The sequence below is a fragment of the Caretta caretta genome, chromosome 9, assembly GCF_965140235.1.
Source record: "Caretta caretta isolate rCarCar2 chromosome 9, rCarCar1.hap1, whole genome shotgun sequence".
Lineage (NCBI taxonomy): Eukaryota > Metazoa > Chordata > Testudines > Cheloniidae > Caretta > Caretta caretta.
In genome coordinates, this window is record NC_134214.1 from 52,735,455 (window position 1) to 52,751,639 (window position 16,185).

At 47.1% G+C, this 16,185-nt stretch overlaps 1 non-coding gene across 1 annotated transcript; it reads right to left on the minus strand.

Moving 5' to 3' along the window:
* Positions 1-247: 247 nt before the first annotated feature.
* On the minus strand, positions 248-319 carry TRNAQ-CUG (transfer RNA glutamine (anticodon CUG)). Its single transcript has one exon. It is a non-coding gene; the product is annotated as a tRNA-Gln (tRNA).
* Positions 320-16,185: the final 15,866 nt, after the last annotated feature.

Genomic DNA, 16,185 nt, shown 5'->3' on the forward strand with positions numbered 1-16,185 from the left:
CCAATTAGACTTAAAGGGTGGTAAAATTCCTTGCAACTCTCATGGGTTCAGAGTTAGGCCAACATAGAATATCAGGGTTGGAAGGGACCTTAGGAGGTCATCTAGTCCAACCCCCAGCTCAAAGCAGGACCAATCCCCAATTTTTTCCCCAGATCCCTAAATGGCCCCCTCAAGGATTGAACTCACAACCCTGGGTTTAGCAGGCCAATGCTCAAACCACTGAGCTATCTCTCCCCCAAAAAATTCTAGGTTCCACCAAGATTTGAACTCGGATTGCTGGATTCAGAGTCCAGAGTGCTAACCATTACACCATGGAACCACTTAACATGTAGTGCTATTGAGAATCCCTCTCCAAAAGATGTCTCTTGTGGCTATACCTCTCTAGGAGTGTCTGAGGGCATTCAGCAGAACTCCCATTTGGGAAGACAGCCTCCCCACAGAAAGGAGCCCACAACAGGCAGTGCCTGTCCCTAACGCAGAAGGAGATATCGCTCCAGTTTCAGTTTGGGAGATATCACACCCACTTTCCATCTCTACTTTCTATGATTTCTGGTGTCCTCATAGGTTACCTCTGGATTCTAGACATTTCATTTTCTGGCAAACTATCAGATATGCTCAATATTTGGACAGAAACTGGAATTTCTATAAACTCATAAAGTAGCAAGTCCAGCCAAGCGTGAAGTAGATTTCTCTTCTCCTTCACAGCTTCATTGGCTCCTGTTTTGTGTCAAGATGGTGACAAGGGCCAGCACGAGGGAAGAGTCTGAGAATTCTCCTGTCACACCAGTTGCTTGCATGCAGTTGCATTGCATAATTACCTCCTTGGAGCTGGCAGTCTGAGGGTCCAATCACTGAGTCTCAATCCAATATGTTGTCTCACAGTGGGCACACAGCTCCCCAGTTACGATCCAAGAGGATTTGAATACAGAGATTTATTCTCCATGTTTTTGTGCTTTCAAAAAGTCTGTACAGGAAAAGTTAGCTGCTGGTGAAATCCATCAATCTGTGACATTATTTATCCATGTTGCAAGGGCTGTTTATTTTGTTTCAGGCTGGAAACTACAAAGGGATCATGGCTTAATTGTATGGTTTGTTGAATTAATTGTTCTGTTTGAACTGCCTTTCTCCCAGGAAGCGCAGGGAAACAAGAGACTTTTCCTAAACTGCTGCGGAGAGAGGGGTTTTTCCAAAGGCACAAGATAGCACACTCAGCTAGCAAAGGGAAAAATGCACTCATAATTGTAAATGCTTTTGCAAAAGAGGATGTACTGCAGGGTTTCACATGGGGAAAAATATGCGAATCACTTTTAGGTTAGGGATGGGAATTGGTGGTAGTTGTTGTTTTACAGTTTGAGATAATGTGAGAAATATGTCTGTGCTATAATTGCTGCTGTGATCATTAACCCGGATGCGGAGTGTGATTTACTTCCCCCTCCCACCCCTCTGCAGACCTGATGAGTAACTTATCTATTGATCCAGAAGGAATTAAGAGCAACAGAAGCCATTTGAGACTACGCTAATGAAAGTTGCTGTGAGCAACCAGCCAGGTTGACATATAGACATAGAATCCAGCCAAAATAGACATAGAATCCAGTTCATGTGTGTGCTCTGAGGTCCTTTGTTCCTGCTTTTCCACATGGTCAGATGGCTAGCCCCATAACCCATCAACCCAAAATTTCAACTGAAAAATTTTCCTGCCAAAAACTTGGGCTTCATCAAAAAACATATTTTTGGGGGGTGGGGAAATGTCATTTGTGACTGCATTCTGTCAATCTGTTGACAAAGGATTGCTAAACAAAACAAAGCTAAAATCTTCTGTTTTGTTTCCAGTCTAGATTTTGGCTTTGTTTCTATGGAAAACATTGCGTTTTTATTATTTTAGGTCTGAGGGATGTAAAAGCAGTTGGGTGGAAATGAGATAGTGGTTTGAAACATCAGGAATCCATGAGGGCCCATTGGGTTGCTAAGAACCACCAAACACAACTCAAGAGCACTGAATATGTGTTCCAAAGTCTTCAGTGTGAAGAGAACCATGCTGGCTGGAGGTGGTTTGCTCCAGACAGGCTGAAGTCGCCACACAGAGTCTGACTCCAGAGATGGGGCCATCAGGGATGACAGAGGTCGAGGCTGCTGAGAGAGGGGCAGTGAGACCAGAATGGGAGAACATTGGACTCTGGCTTATGAAAAGGAAGCCTGAACTGGGGTGTGAAATAAGATGTCTGAGGCTTGAAAAGGACAGTGGGCATTTCCAGATGATCATTCATAGGTTTAATTGTAATAATAAAGTACAAGTTGGTTAATTCATTGTGGTATAGAGGGATTTCTCAGCAGCCCTTCGGAGAACACCTACCATGCTTATTAGGGGACCACCACTCCTGGGGACAAGTGCCTTGTAACTAGGGAGCAGAAGGAGAGCTGTTGTGAAAAAGAGTTTCCAAGTGAGAAGCTTGGTGGTGGTGGCAGGTAACCAGGACCCGGTCGTAGCCAACACAGCATTGTGACTGTTTCATTTTTCAAAAGTCAAAATATTTTCAAAATGTTAGATTTTTTCCCCCTTTCTCCTCTGTTTTTGCTGCAGAATGCAACAGAATGAATGATGTCCATGTTTGTTTGAGGAGGTTCCATTAGTTTCTTTTTTTCTCCCACGGTTTCCCCTCATAACTTTTTAAACCTTTTTCAGCTTTGGAAAAGATACAGAATGGAAGAAGGAAAACGGAAACTGTGACTTTGCAACTTTGTAACTTTTCCAAAATTGAAAATGTTTGAAAAGGAAAAAAAGGGGGCAGAGGGAAGTAAAAAGTTACAAGTGATGGGGAAAAAACACTTAGAAAAAGTTTTTAAAAAGTGCAAATAAGTGGATTTTCCTCACTTCATGTCCCTTTCACCCTCTTCTTCCCCCCAGTCTAGAAATGGGTAAAAAAGTTAAATAAAAATGTTTAAAACTTTTAATTGGAAAGAAGGTGGGATGGGGTGGGAGAATAAAAGAGTGATAAAAGCAGGGACTGGATCTCTTTTTAGTGAAATTAAGGGGGTTTTAAATGAAACTAAAATGTTCATTTAATTTTGAAAAATGTTGCTTCAATTCCCCCCCCCCCAAAGAAAGATTTTGGCAAAATGGAAACTGTACACTTTCTGTCCAAACTTTTCACAAAACTACCCTCACAGACTTTTGACCATCTCTAATAAAACAAGCATTGACTTTGGGATCCTGAAACCAGTTTACAAGCCTGTGCCTTTTACCCCCCGCTCACTGTAGTCCTGAATTGGACGCCTAGAATCTTCAAGCTGGTTTCCACCCCTTATTTCCCTAAAACAAAACAAGGATAAAAGACCTTTAAAACATGTTAGGCCCGATCCTGCTCTCTCAACCCTACACTGATGTAACCCTGCTGCCAGGCCAAGTTGATAGCAGCAAGGGCCGGGTTCAGTACACAGGGGTTCCCTCTCATCAAAGCAAATGCAAAAGTGGCTCGAGCCCCCACCCAGTGACCTGGGAAAATCTTACACACCCCCTGGGTGCCTCAAAGAGGCAATACTTCCCCTCTCGCAAGCACAGAGTCTCGGTTTAGCAGAGAATCTTTAATAACATGAGGTAAACGATATCAGCATTAAATTGGGAAAACACCACAACTAGTGTTCATTAACCAAACCATGAGCAAAGACCCACCCAGCAAATTGGGCCACATCCTTTCCCTCGGGTTCTTGAGTCCCAGAACCCAAACGTCTCTTGAGTCCAGCAATCCACAAATCACCCAAAGTCCAAAAGTCCAGCCCCAGAGTTCAAAAGTTCATCTACAGAGTGTTACTCCCCAGTCTGGCTAAAAATGTGCCTGTGGGGGGGGGGAAGAGGAAATGGGCACCTTACGTGACCTGAAGCTGACTGCCCCACAGGGCTCCGCCGTCTCACGAACGGCTTGGCTCCGCTCTGCACAGCTCAGCTCGCTGCCTCACAAACACTCCGCCAGCCTATCCACGAACAGCACCACTGCACTCTAGATCTTCCGGCTCCCCACTATTTGACACAGTGCTCAGTGATTTCAAGCTCATAGTAGTGGGAGCTTTAGTGCTGGTGCACCATAAGGCCAAAGTGAATTCAGCACAGTACCTGTAGCAAGACGCTTAATAGACCCAAAATTAGCTCTGACATTCCACAGTGGAGAGAGACAGAGGTGCAATTGGTGTTTCAGGCCCTCACTAAGGGGCCCACATCACTAGGTACTAATACCTGTCTCAAGCCTCTCTCAATTCACAGAGTTTTGGAACCCATGTCCCTTGCCTAGCGAGTGCTACTTAGTTGATGGTGAGTCCCTCCATCATAACAAAAGGCCAAGTACAGTTCCAAGCACAGTTCCCATAATCAGGGTAATAACAATTTATTCTTCCTGCCCCAATAACAGAGACACTGGGGATCCCACAACAGCCAAAGTGACCATTTGGGCAGCTATGGCCTCATTCTAGGCAGGGTGGGTGTGCCTATGCAAATGATATCAGCCCCTGAAGTTCTTTTCCACAACTTGCCACACCTCACCACCAGATGTCAGGGTGGAGCTCATCCTGACTCTTCTTACACTGAGTAGTACCTTGCTCCATGAGCAGTCCTTGACCTCAGTGAGACTATCTGCAGAATCAAGCCTACTCAGCATGAAAATTGGACCCAGATAGATATACTGTGATTGCCAAGCTGATCATACTCTGAGGGCATCCACTTTAGACTACAGGAGAAACTAGAAAGTAGCACCCTACTGCTGGGGATGCATGGACCTGAGGCCATGGCGAGTTTGCTAGGGAGACTCTCCAGAGCCAGTCCTTCCTGGCCTTATCCCATTCAGCAGTAAGGAGTGAGTTTCTCCTAATTAGGCTACATTTACTGGTGCACTCTTGCACCGATGCAACATTTTGACAATGGAAAACCACTGGCAACCTGGTCTGATCTGCCAGTTTAAATGGATTCATGGAGTTACCCCCAAAATAGCTGAAGCACCTGTGACTAGTGTGTGTATCTCAGCAGTACCCAAAGATGGTACATTTGTAGGTGAGAGCTGGCCTTTTACTTAGGTCAGGGAGCAATTCTATGATATGGAAGCAGACAGACTGTAAATGCCAGATTTAGGGCTTGTCTACTCAAACTGATAGTTTGCAGAAAGCTGAAATGTGAATCTACCCTGCCGATGTGCATTAACAACAGTCCGCTAATGTGCTTGGAGCTAGTCCGGTTTCAAACAGGACCAGATCAAAGCGCTCCACCAAACTGCTAATGTATTCTCAAGAGTGGCCTGTATATTTGTGAAAACACTTTTTTGCATTTGGTGCCCAGCCATGTGACTGGTGACTGCAAAGCAAATGCTGTTTGTGCTCAAATTGCACATTTTTCCATGGATAAAGATACAAAGATTTGGGGTTTCATTCCCCATTGCATTTCTCCCTTCTTACAGTGGTGTGACTCCATTCATTTAGTTCCAGTAAAGTGGCACCAACTTGAAACTGGAGTACTACAACAGTGGCCGAATCCCTTGGGCTTTATGACTAACTACACATGTGCTTTGGATGTGCCTTGCTACTTAAAGTTTGACATATAAAAGCTGAGTGTTTTATGTTGATACAATATGTGTATTTATTACTAGTGTGGGACAGCTCGTGAGTGCTGTTGTGCAGATTTTCAATTACATAAAATTTACTGGTAAAATGTTAGTTAGGTTTAAATTTGAATAGGCGTGCTTCATCACAGAAAAGCTAGATTTTGGAGACCATCTCATGTGTGACAGAATTACGAACTTAAGATCATTTCTGTGTGGCTACTGTAGTATAAAAATTAGCATTACACATGTAGATAGCCTGTCTGTTGTGCTAGTGTATTTATGGAGAAGAGGGATAGGTTCTGATGTTCCAAGATGGTAACGGTAAGCATCATTTTAGAGTTTGGATCAGGAACGGGGGCCTTAACCTATTCTCGCCCCAGGGTTCTCAGGGGCCTTGCTACTCCCCTGACAGGGGATCATACACAACCTGCCAGTGCCAGCTAGCAGGTGAAGGGCTGAGGCATGCCACCCAGTCACAGACCTGTGTGGAGGCAGCATGGCTTCACACCACAGCCAGGAGAGCACTGGGAAGCAGTCAGCCTCAGAAAGGCATGCTGGCTACTGGAGATCCCTGTCCGCCCCTGGGCGGAGAGCAAATGAGAAATCTGTGACAGCCTTTCAGACATTCCACTTCCACTCCCAGGACCTGAAGAAGAGCTCTGTCTACAGGGGTGAAAGTAACATTCAACACTTACCAGTACGGGGGCCAGCTCCGGCCCCCAAAAAGGGTGGGCCTCGGGCAGAAGGGGTGGGACAGGGGGTCGGCGTCCCCCAGCCAGCCCATCCGCACTGCCTGACTCTAAATCGCGGGCTCCAGAGCAGCTGCTCCTTTTGCCTCCCTGATCCCCACCACCCCCGGAGGCAGCCCTTTAAGCAGGGTCCTTTGCCACGGCAGTGCTTTACATCTTTACGGCACCTCTTGCTCCATGCACACATGGCTGAAGTCTGGTCAGTGATTGCAGTTATAAAATTATTTATTGGGGGGCAACATGCCCTTGTCACAGGTAACAGGTTATTTGCCAGGAGGCGACTGAGAGCTAATTCGTGTGAAGCACACGGAAACTTTATGAGCACTAGTTAATACAGACAAATATAACTGAAATCATATAAAAATCAATAAACATAAGTATAACAATAAGATAAGTACAGTAAAGTGGTTCCCTGCATTGTTTGTACTTACAGTCTTACACTATAGCAGTAATCTCACTTAACGGTGAGAGTAATTACCATTGGAACAACTTACCGAGGGTCACGGTGGATTCTCCATCACTGACCATTTTAAAATCAAGGTTGGATGTTTTCCTAAAAGATCTGCTCTGGGAATTAGTTTGGGACAGTTCTTTAGCCTGTGTTATACAGGAAGTCAGACTAGATGATCAATCTACAAATCTATGAATTGTGCACACTTACAACGTAATGGAGACCATCAGAAACAAATACAGAAAGAAAAGTAGGTGGGAGATCACCCTGAGAGGAAGGCACTGGGCCAGGCTTCCTACCCATGTGTGAGAGGCCAACCTCCCCATTTAATAACTGGGTTGGGGTGTGGGGACAGGGAGCAGCTGACCCTGCCCCAGAGAGAAGCCCAGCAGGCAGGAGCTGGGAATCAGCTGACACAGCTGATCAGCACTGCATGAGACTGGCCCACACTCTCCACTGGACAATACAAAGGGAGAAAAACAGGAGAGGGGGCTCTGGTAACCTGAGCAGGAGGCTACAGGCAGGAAGACCCCATGGAGCCCCTGCTGCGGGGACTAAGAGGGCCCCACCTAGTAGCTACCAGAGCCCAGAGGACCCTGTCTCAACCCCTACCAGCCTACTGTTTGTGTTACTTTTCGCACACTTTTCTTTCTTATTTGTGAAGACAATAAGCAGAGCCCTGAAGAGAGGGACAGAAAACTAACCTGGGCATCGCTGACTGACTAAGGCCACCAGCATACACCCTGTCATCCCCCAGTGTCCCAACACCAAGTTGGGTAAGCACATCTTTTACACGCCTTTTGCTATTCCACCCGACGTGACCATATGTGAGAAGGTTTCAGCCCCTGCCCAAGTGTGGTTGTGTTACCTACCTTGACAGCCATCTCTCACAGAGGACAGCCATAAACATCGAGATTCAGCACAGAATCTGCTGTGCCAGCCTTGCCTTTGGGAGACTGTCTCGTCGGGTGTTCAACAACCACAAGATCAGAACACACATGAGACTTTTAGTTTACAAAGTGGTGGTAATTCCAACTTTCCTCTAAGGCTGTGAGACTTGGGTGACCTACAGACAATACCTGAAAACCTGGAACGCGAGCACCAGCACTTTCTCTGGAAGATCCTCAACATAAAGTGGAAGGATCACCACACTAATGTCAGTGTCCTCACGGAGGCCAATATCTTCAGTGTTGAGGCCCTGATTATCCAGCCCCAGCTGAGGTGGAGCAGGCACTGTGTGTGCATGCCTGATGCACACCTGCCAAAACAATTGCTGTACACCCAACTCACCAAAGGAGAAAGCAAACGGGGAGGCCAAAAGAAACACTTCAAAGACACCCTCAAGATAAACATCAAGAGATGTGGCATCAATACCACGCACTGGGAGACAGTAGCCCAGGATATGGCTAACTGCTGAAGACTTGTCAGAGAAGGAACAATCGCTTTTAAGGAAAATTGCCTTGCCCTCATCACAGAAAAACACCAGAAAAGAAAGGAGGAGACGACTGTTATGGAGCAATCGTGGCTCAACCCTGCCTTCCAACGCCTGCAATGTCTGCCAGTGAGCCTGTGACACAAGGATCGGACTCCTAAGTCACCCCATAAAAAATAAAATCTGTGGAAGAGCTCATCCCCGACCCTGAGGGATCGCCGATGACGATGTGTGGTATTCCAGCTACCCATAGTTAAACTTCCCATCACTGACACAAGCCATTTGCATCAATAAATCATGTACATTAATGTACATTATCTCTATAGCTACCATATTGCAAAAATACTCTAAGATGCTACCATATATTCATGTGTGGATTACCTATTTGTCACACAGCACATTGCTAAACTATCACATCATACATATTGCTGAATTTTATAAACTTCGGTCAAGCACAAAATACTCACGCTGGCTTATGCCAACTGCCAATTTCTACTGGGCCTCAATCAATGCCCTTAACTCTTAATGCTTAAGACATATAGCCATGCCTATTTTAATACATATATTTTGGTTCTTCTACTTGCTGTTTCAGCTTCAGTAACATCCACCGTTGTTTCAATACACACGGTTAGCAAATAGATTATATTTTACCTCAAAACATATGCCTTCAAGATCACGTCAGGGGTCAATGGCCAACACAGCCCAGCAAGGAGCAGGACAGCAGGAGTGGGGAATGCAGCCAATGCTGCACCGACCCTATGGCCAGGGAGCAGCCAGAGATGGATTGCCAGCACGGGGCCTGGGGAATGGGAAGCCCCCATCAGGCCAAGCCCCCAGGACAAGGCTGTGGCAGCAGCCCTGACACAGCGTTGTCAGAGTAGTGTGGGGTTCAAATTGGGTCAGGTCTGAAAACTAACCTCTCAGACTCAAGAGGTAGGCTGTGATCTATTTGAATTTGGGTTGAGCTTTGAAATTGGGCCTGAGCCAACCTCCATCGTGCAGGGCAGCCAAACGCAGCTTTCGCCCCAGCTGCTGCTCTATCTGGGCACTGAACCCCCTACCCCACCACAAAAAGATCGCCCTGAATGGGGGGGGGGGGGGCTGAGGTTTGTGGCAGGCAGCATGCCCCAAGGAGCCCAGGGTGCCAGGGAGCATAGGCAATGCCCATGAGGATGGGGGAGGATGGCAGGGAAGGCACTCAACTTAGCCTTGAAGATGCACAGCAGGGCAGCTGTGGTGTCCCTGCTCCGCCTGGTCACCCCTTCCCCAGCCAACCCAGCTCCAGCCCCCACCTCCAGGCACCCCCTCTCTCCAGTGCCAACGGGGCTGAGATCCTCCATCTCATGCCTTCCCCAGGTACAGAGGAAACATTGTGGGGGTGGAAACATAGACCAGACTCCACAATATTTCCATTGTGGGGACACTAGTCCCCCCTGCCCTGCCAGTTCCACCACCCCTGTATCCCACACTTCCTTGCCCAGCCCCCAGAAGAGATGCATACAGCAGGTATTGGGACATCCAAAGGAATGAGACAAACCCATTACATCATTTTCCTTTCTGGTCACGTCACTATATTGCTGTCATTCTGCAACGCATGGCTCCCATTGCTTTGGTTTGTAGATTGCAGCCTTGCTGGTTCAGTCTCGAGTTTGTTCTGCCCCAATTCAGGATCTGCGCAGGCTGTGCCCACACACAGCTCCAGGCAGGGCGATGGCAGAGGGATACCAATGCGTTCCTCCTCTCACTCTGCCCTGCTGGCTCTGGGCTTGGCCATCAGGTATCTGCACTGAAGAGCATTGCCAGGTTGGGCAGCAGTACCCACATCAGTCCACACATTTCCGCTGGATGTTTTCCTTCCAAGGGTTTTTAGTATTTTCCATGTTTTCAAAATGCATGGACAGCTTCCTTGGGTGATGTGTCACCCTCCAATCCAGAAAGCCAGGGTTCAGGTGAGCAGCTCCCAACTAGCAACGCCCCTGCCTTAGTGGTGCAAAGGGGCCAGAAAGCCACCACAGCCTGCCTGCGGTAGGGAAATTCCCGAGGTGGCTGGCTTCATGTGACCCCCAGGTAGTTGTTGCCTGGCAAAAGAGGACATGGCAGGAGTTCAGCTGTGCCATGACAGTGCTCAGTTTACGGGACCAGCTCCCAGAGCTGTAGTACCCAGCACAATCTTAGAGACTCTCCTGGCATGTTCCAAGCAGTACTGGGGCCACCCAGAGGAACAAAAAAATGCGGTATAAAGCCATGGTCACCGCCTCTTGGGTTCTGCACTAAGTGGAGCTCAGCCAGATTCACCACTCAGGCCTTGGGGTGCAGATTGGAGCTAAGCACGGAATCTAGTGTTCCGAATGGGGCTAATCTGCAGTTTTGATTTGGGTCTTGCACTATTAATGCTGCCCTTTGGCGTGTTTCCTGTGGTTTGATGTGCATGTCTAATGGGAAATGGGAGCCTGCTTGGGCTATTGGTTTTGTTGCTCATTTGTTGATTGTTTAATAGAACAGAACTAGCCATTGGCAGGCTGCAGTTAAATACAAGGCAGGTTTATATTGCTGTGAATGAATTCATAGATTCCAAGGCAAGAAGGAGCCATTCTGATCATCTAGTCTGACCACCTGCATAAACACAAGCCATAGAACTTCATCACAGTGCTTCCTGCATGGGGCCCAACAACTAGAGAGCATCTTTTAGCAAGAGTTGTGGCTTGGAAGTCAACACAAAAGGCTAGATCTTCAACTGGTATAAACCAGTCTGGGGCCACTGCAGGATGATTTATGCTAGCTGAAGAGCTGGCCCTTTCAAGTGTTTGTCAAGCACTGTGGGTGCTGGAGCACCAACAGCAATGCCAAATCTCTCGTGGACCAACAGACCCTAAGGGTATGTTTACACTGTGATAAAACACGCAGCATGACCATGGCTGGGCCAGGTCAGCTGGGTCAGGCTCCGGGGCTAAAAACTGCAGTGTAGACAGTCGGGCTCAGGCAGGAGCCTGGGCTCTGAGACTCCCCAAGGTGGGAGGGTCCCAGAGCCCGGGCACCAGCCCAAGCCTGAACATCTACATTGCTGTTTGTAACCCTGCAACCTGAGCCCCGTGAACCCAAGTCAGCTGACCCAGGCTCTGAGTCTCTGTGCCGTGGGGTTTTTATTGCAGCATAGACATGCCTTGTGAGAGCAAGAAGGCAGTGCAACAGCATAAAGAAACAGCTCAGATGGAGAAGACTGTCACAGGATTGGTTGTTTTAATCAAACTTTTCTGCTTCTTAGAGCAAAACACAATATCTTCCAAAAACCATAAAACTGGGAGAAACAACAACAGAAGAATTAGGCTCTGATTTCTGTTTTTCATTGAAAAATGTAACAATTTTCATGAGAAATTTTGAAAAAAAATGATTTTTTTTCAAAATTTCCCACCAAAAAGAAAGAAAAGTAAAAAAACCAGTTGCCCTTTTACAGCCAGCTCTGTCCCGCACCAGTCTGGGACCCTCCTGAAACCTGACCAAGTTCTGCTCATCATACTTCAGCAAGGACTTCCTATTATTTCTGTAGTAGAGATTCTTGCACTCTGCCTCTCTCCTCCAATGCATTCCTCCCTTTCACACTACTTTTTGTGCCACGACTCCATGCCCAACCATGTAAACGCTGCATCCTGGTGAGCAGAGCACATTCAATATCTTCACTGGTTTCTGATTAAACCCGATGAAGAAAGGACAGGATCAGGCCAGATGCTGAATAGATAGTCTGTACAAATCCGCTCTTCGTCTTTCTAGTACAGCTGCTCCGCATAAAACCTAAGGTGCGTGACTAAGCAGGGAGCAGGGGGAGGTGTGACCAAACTTGTCTTTGCAGGAGCACAGGGGAGTTTGGTTTGAACTTCAGCTGTAATTGTATTATCATAATCTAAAGACCACCTTTCCCGACCAGCATTATGGTTGAGAAGTGAGTGCTAGCATTTTGCCTGCCAGCTATGACAGGAGCGGACAGAGGACAGAAAGGGGAAGGGGGGACGGCTTATCAAACAGCTGTGTCCGTTATACCCCATTAAATGTGTTTTCTTTATCCTGGGTTGTCAGAGTGCAGGAGGAAGATGGTGTCATTTGACCCCCTGAACTACCGGTGACCAGCCACCTCTGAGCTCACTTGCTGGCATTAGCAGTACTTGCACAGGCAGCAGAATGAAGGGAACTGGCAAAGATGAATCCTGACTGAAGCTAGGCTAATGTCACAGGGGACATGGTGTTTGTTATTTTCCATTTCTTTTTAATCTGTGGCAGCAGTTTTCCAAGCTAAGCACAGGGTTCTGCTGGCTGTCCAGAGCACTGAAAGCCAACCTGGCTGGCTTTGGTTTATTCCTTTCTTGTGTCGTTGATGATGTCAGCAGGATCATGCCCACGTCTTCTGGTTTAGCACTCTGCTGCTGTTGCCAGCACACCATGCTCTCCTATGATGATGGGGCCACAACCAGCACTTCTGCATCGGGAATCACGAGGAAGTTGGAGAGGGATTCTCATGGCTTATGTAGAGCAATAACGCAGCGCTGCTTTTACTGGTTTTCTCGTGCCTGCTGGTTCCTCGGCAGCTCATCTCATTCCCGGTGCACAGTGTCTAACTCCAGTGAACAATCACTATCTTGGGCACTGGCTGGCATTGGTGTGAACAAACAGGAGAGAGTGATGTAATAGAAAAAGCAGTTGTGGGTAAGTTTCAGGTAACAGCGGGTGAGACTCAGAATATCTAGAGAGTCATTTCCATTCAGATACTTGACAAAAGTATGAACGCTTAATCAAAAAATGATCAGAGAGGCAAAGTGGCCTAGCAAGTTGCTGAACTAGTTAGGAGACATGGGTACTATTCCCTCCTCTGACACTGACCTGCTGTGTGACCTTAGGCAAGTCACGTCACCTTTTTGTACTTCAGTTTCCCCTCCCTCCCTCTGGATGCCCTGACTATTGAGACTGTAAGTTCTTCAGGGCAGGATCTGTCTCTTACTAGATGTATCTTCATCCCTAACACAATGGGGCCCTACTCTCAGCTGGGGCCTCAAAGCACTACCCTTATATAGATAATAATGTCAATTATCGGGATCCGCCATCCCTCACAAATCCCCTTCCCCCAAACAGGCCTCAGTTCACTCTATCTTCTGTGTTATCTTTTTGGGGAGGCTCCAGCTAACCTGCTACTTTCCTCCAGCCTTATTTATATTTGAAATGTGTACAGGACTCTGGACTGCAGGCCCAAGAGTGCAATGAGGTATTAACGCATTCTGAGGGAGCCATTGGAATAGTAGTCCCTGTATGTCCCATAGCTCCTGTTAATGTGACCATTCCAGAGCTCTGAGCACCTGCCAAGGTTCCTGTTCCGACAGGGCCATAGAAATGGATTAGATTATGACCCGAGTGGGTCTGACTGGGGTAATGGGCTGGTGCCACTAGAAAACAATTCCTGGTTAGACTGGTGAAGTGGGAGCCATCTCGCTGCCTCCATCACTGCCTACGAGAATTGTTACTGACCGAAAGAAGGCACACTGGATGACAGGTGAGCACAGGAGTCAAGAGGCCACCCTGGGAGGGAGATAGAGGGACTTTCACCAGACTTTCCTGAACCTTCACAAAAGGTCCGATGCTTGGATTCCATGGGAGGATGGGCAAATTTAGAGCTAGAGGAAGATTTCCTCTTCTAGGCTCGCTGGCTACAGGCAGAGCACTGGGCAGCATGGAGAGCCTGGCTCTGAAGGAGAGAGAGAATGTATCACACTCCCTGGGTCCACACACCTGGCCCCGCCAGTTCAATAAAATGTCATAAAAGCAGAGAAATTTCATGATAAACACAAATAGATCAATAGCATTAGAGCTGGTCTTAATAGCGGCCTTGGGCTTCTCATCCTACATGTTCCAAAATGTCCAGTAGTGAGTAATTAATGACTGAGCCAAGTAATTGCTTTCTTGATTGTTCTCAAAACTGGAATTCGCAGAAAGAACTTTAAGCATTCCTTGTGCTACATAGCAAATTAATTCGGTAAGTGCTAATATTACAAGTTCGGGCTGCCTTTTAAAAACAACACCATTCAAAATGAGTGAAGATTGCGTCTTCCTGGCTCTCCGGTGTAACCCTTTACCACCTTCATGGCTCCCCATGTTGTTCTAGGTGCTGGATATACACATAGTAAGGGGCCATCTTTGTCCCAAAAAGCTCACGGTCTAAGGAAGAGGAAGAGGAGGACAAATCAGTAGAGGCAATGAGGAGAAAGAAGGAAATGGAAGAGGAAGCCAGGAGGCACAGTGATATGACAGAGAGGATGACAAAAAGGGAGGGAACACAGGATGGACAGGAGAGTCGTTCTGTTCCCAAGAGAGTCTTGTCCACCGTGTCTGGGGCTGCCATGTCTGGGGGCTACTCTCAGCACCAGTCCAGAGCTCTAGGAGTGGGGAAAGGGGGCAAGTCCCCAAGCTATTTTCAACCTTTTGTCTCATTACCTTTGATTTCTGTAATGTTATTGACTGGCATGAGGCTGAAGCGTGCGGCTGCATTGAGCTCTCCCACTGCTCTGCTCTCTCTCTGTATCTACGGATGCACACAGGACCTCCAGGCACAGCACTACAATAACTGGCATGACCACACCTGCTTGTGATCCAGGGAGGAACACAGCTGGTATGCAGCAGAAGAGACCATTTGCACCACGCCTGCGAGAAGAGCAAACTGTTTGCTCTCTATCTGTTTGTGGTACTGTTCTGACCCCTCATCACCACAGTATCTGGGCACCTCACAATCTTTAATGCATTCGCCCAACCTCAGCAGGGCAGAGCTCTTCTCCCCATTGCACAGATGGGGAATTGACTCAGTGACTTGCCCCACATTGCACAGGGAATGGGCGGAGCAGCAAGGTACATGGGTCTCCCAAGACCTAGGCTAGTGCCCATCCTTTCTCACTGCCCCCAAGCTGTTCGGGACACTGTCCTATCAACCCATCCCAGATTTCATTCAGCCACAGCAGGAGGTGGTACAAAACAGCAGCGTGTGCTGGTCTGTGTGTGCGTGTGAGAAAGAGAGTAAAAGTCAATAAGCAAATTACTGAAGTAATCCTTCCGTCCTCACCGGTAATGAATTATTTGTCTCCCTGCCCCCAGGAGCATGGCACGGTAAATCTGACACAGACCTCCCATATGCATTTTTAATCCCTTCCGCACAGTGCAGAGCAACAAGTGACAACAAACCCCTCCAGCAAAGGAATCACCATGGTTCTTTTCCCTCTTCCTATTATCATATATTTAATTGGCTGGAAACATCCCAGGCTATGTCAAGACAAATCCCGGTAAGTCAGTACTTCAGCTTGGAGCCGAGAAGCCAGGCCCAGTGAGACAAAAGCAGAGGAAATCCATTTGAAAAAGGAGTTTACCCCGAGTGGAAATCCAGCGTGTGAGTGTTGGTGAGTAATGAACGTCTGAATGTTTACTTGGTACATTTCCATTGTGTTCTCTGTTGCAGAAGCTCTGAGAACAGTGGCATGCAACCACTGCTGAGGCTTGAATGTAGAGTGTATGATTAAGAGGCGCACATGGAGACGAATCTGCTGACTTGGTCAGACAGAATGCCAGGGAAGATCAGAATGATTGCAGCAGAAAGGATATAAAAATAAAATAAGGTGGCCATAGTCCATCTGGAAGTTCAGAGGCCAGTAGACAGAACCAGAACAAACAACCAGCACTACAGAGAAATCAATTCTAAGAACATCAGCAGCAGGAGGCCAGGAGAGAGTTGATGTGTTGCGTAGGACAACAGGGAGCACTATAGGATAAGGAGACTGCAGAGAAGCTACAGAGTGAGGTTGTGCAAACTTGACTCACATTATTAAGCATTATGGCTGGTCAAACGTTTCCTGCTGTAATGTTTTTTCAATGGAAAATGGCATTTTGAGAACATGGCATTTCCTTAACGTTTGGGGGTTTTGTAAACAATAATGTTTCACTTTTTGATGATGAAAATTT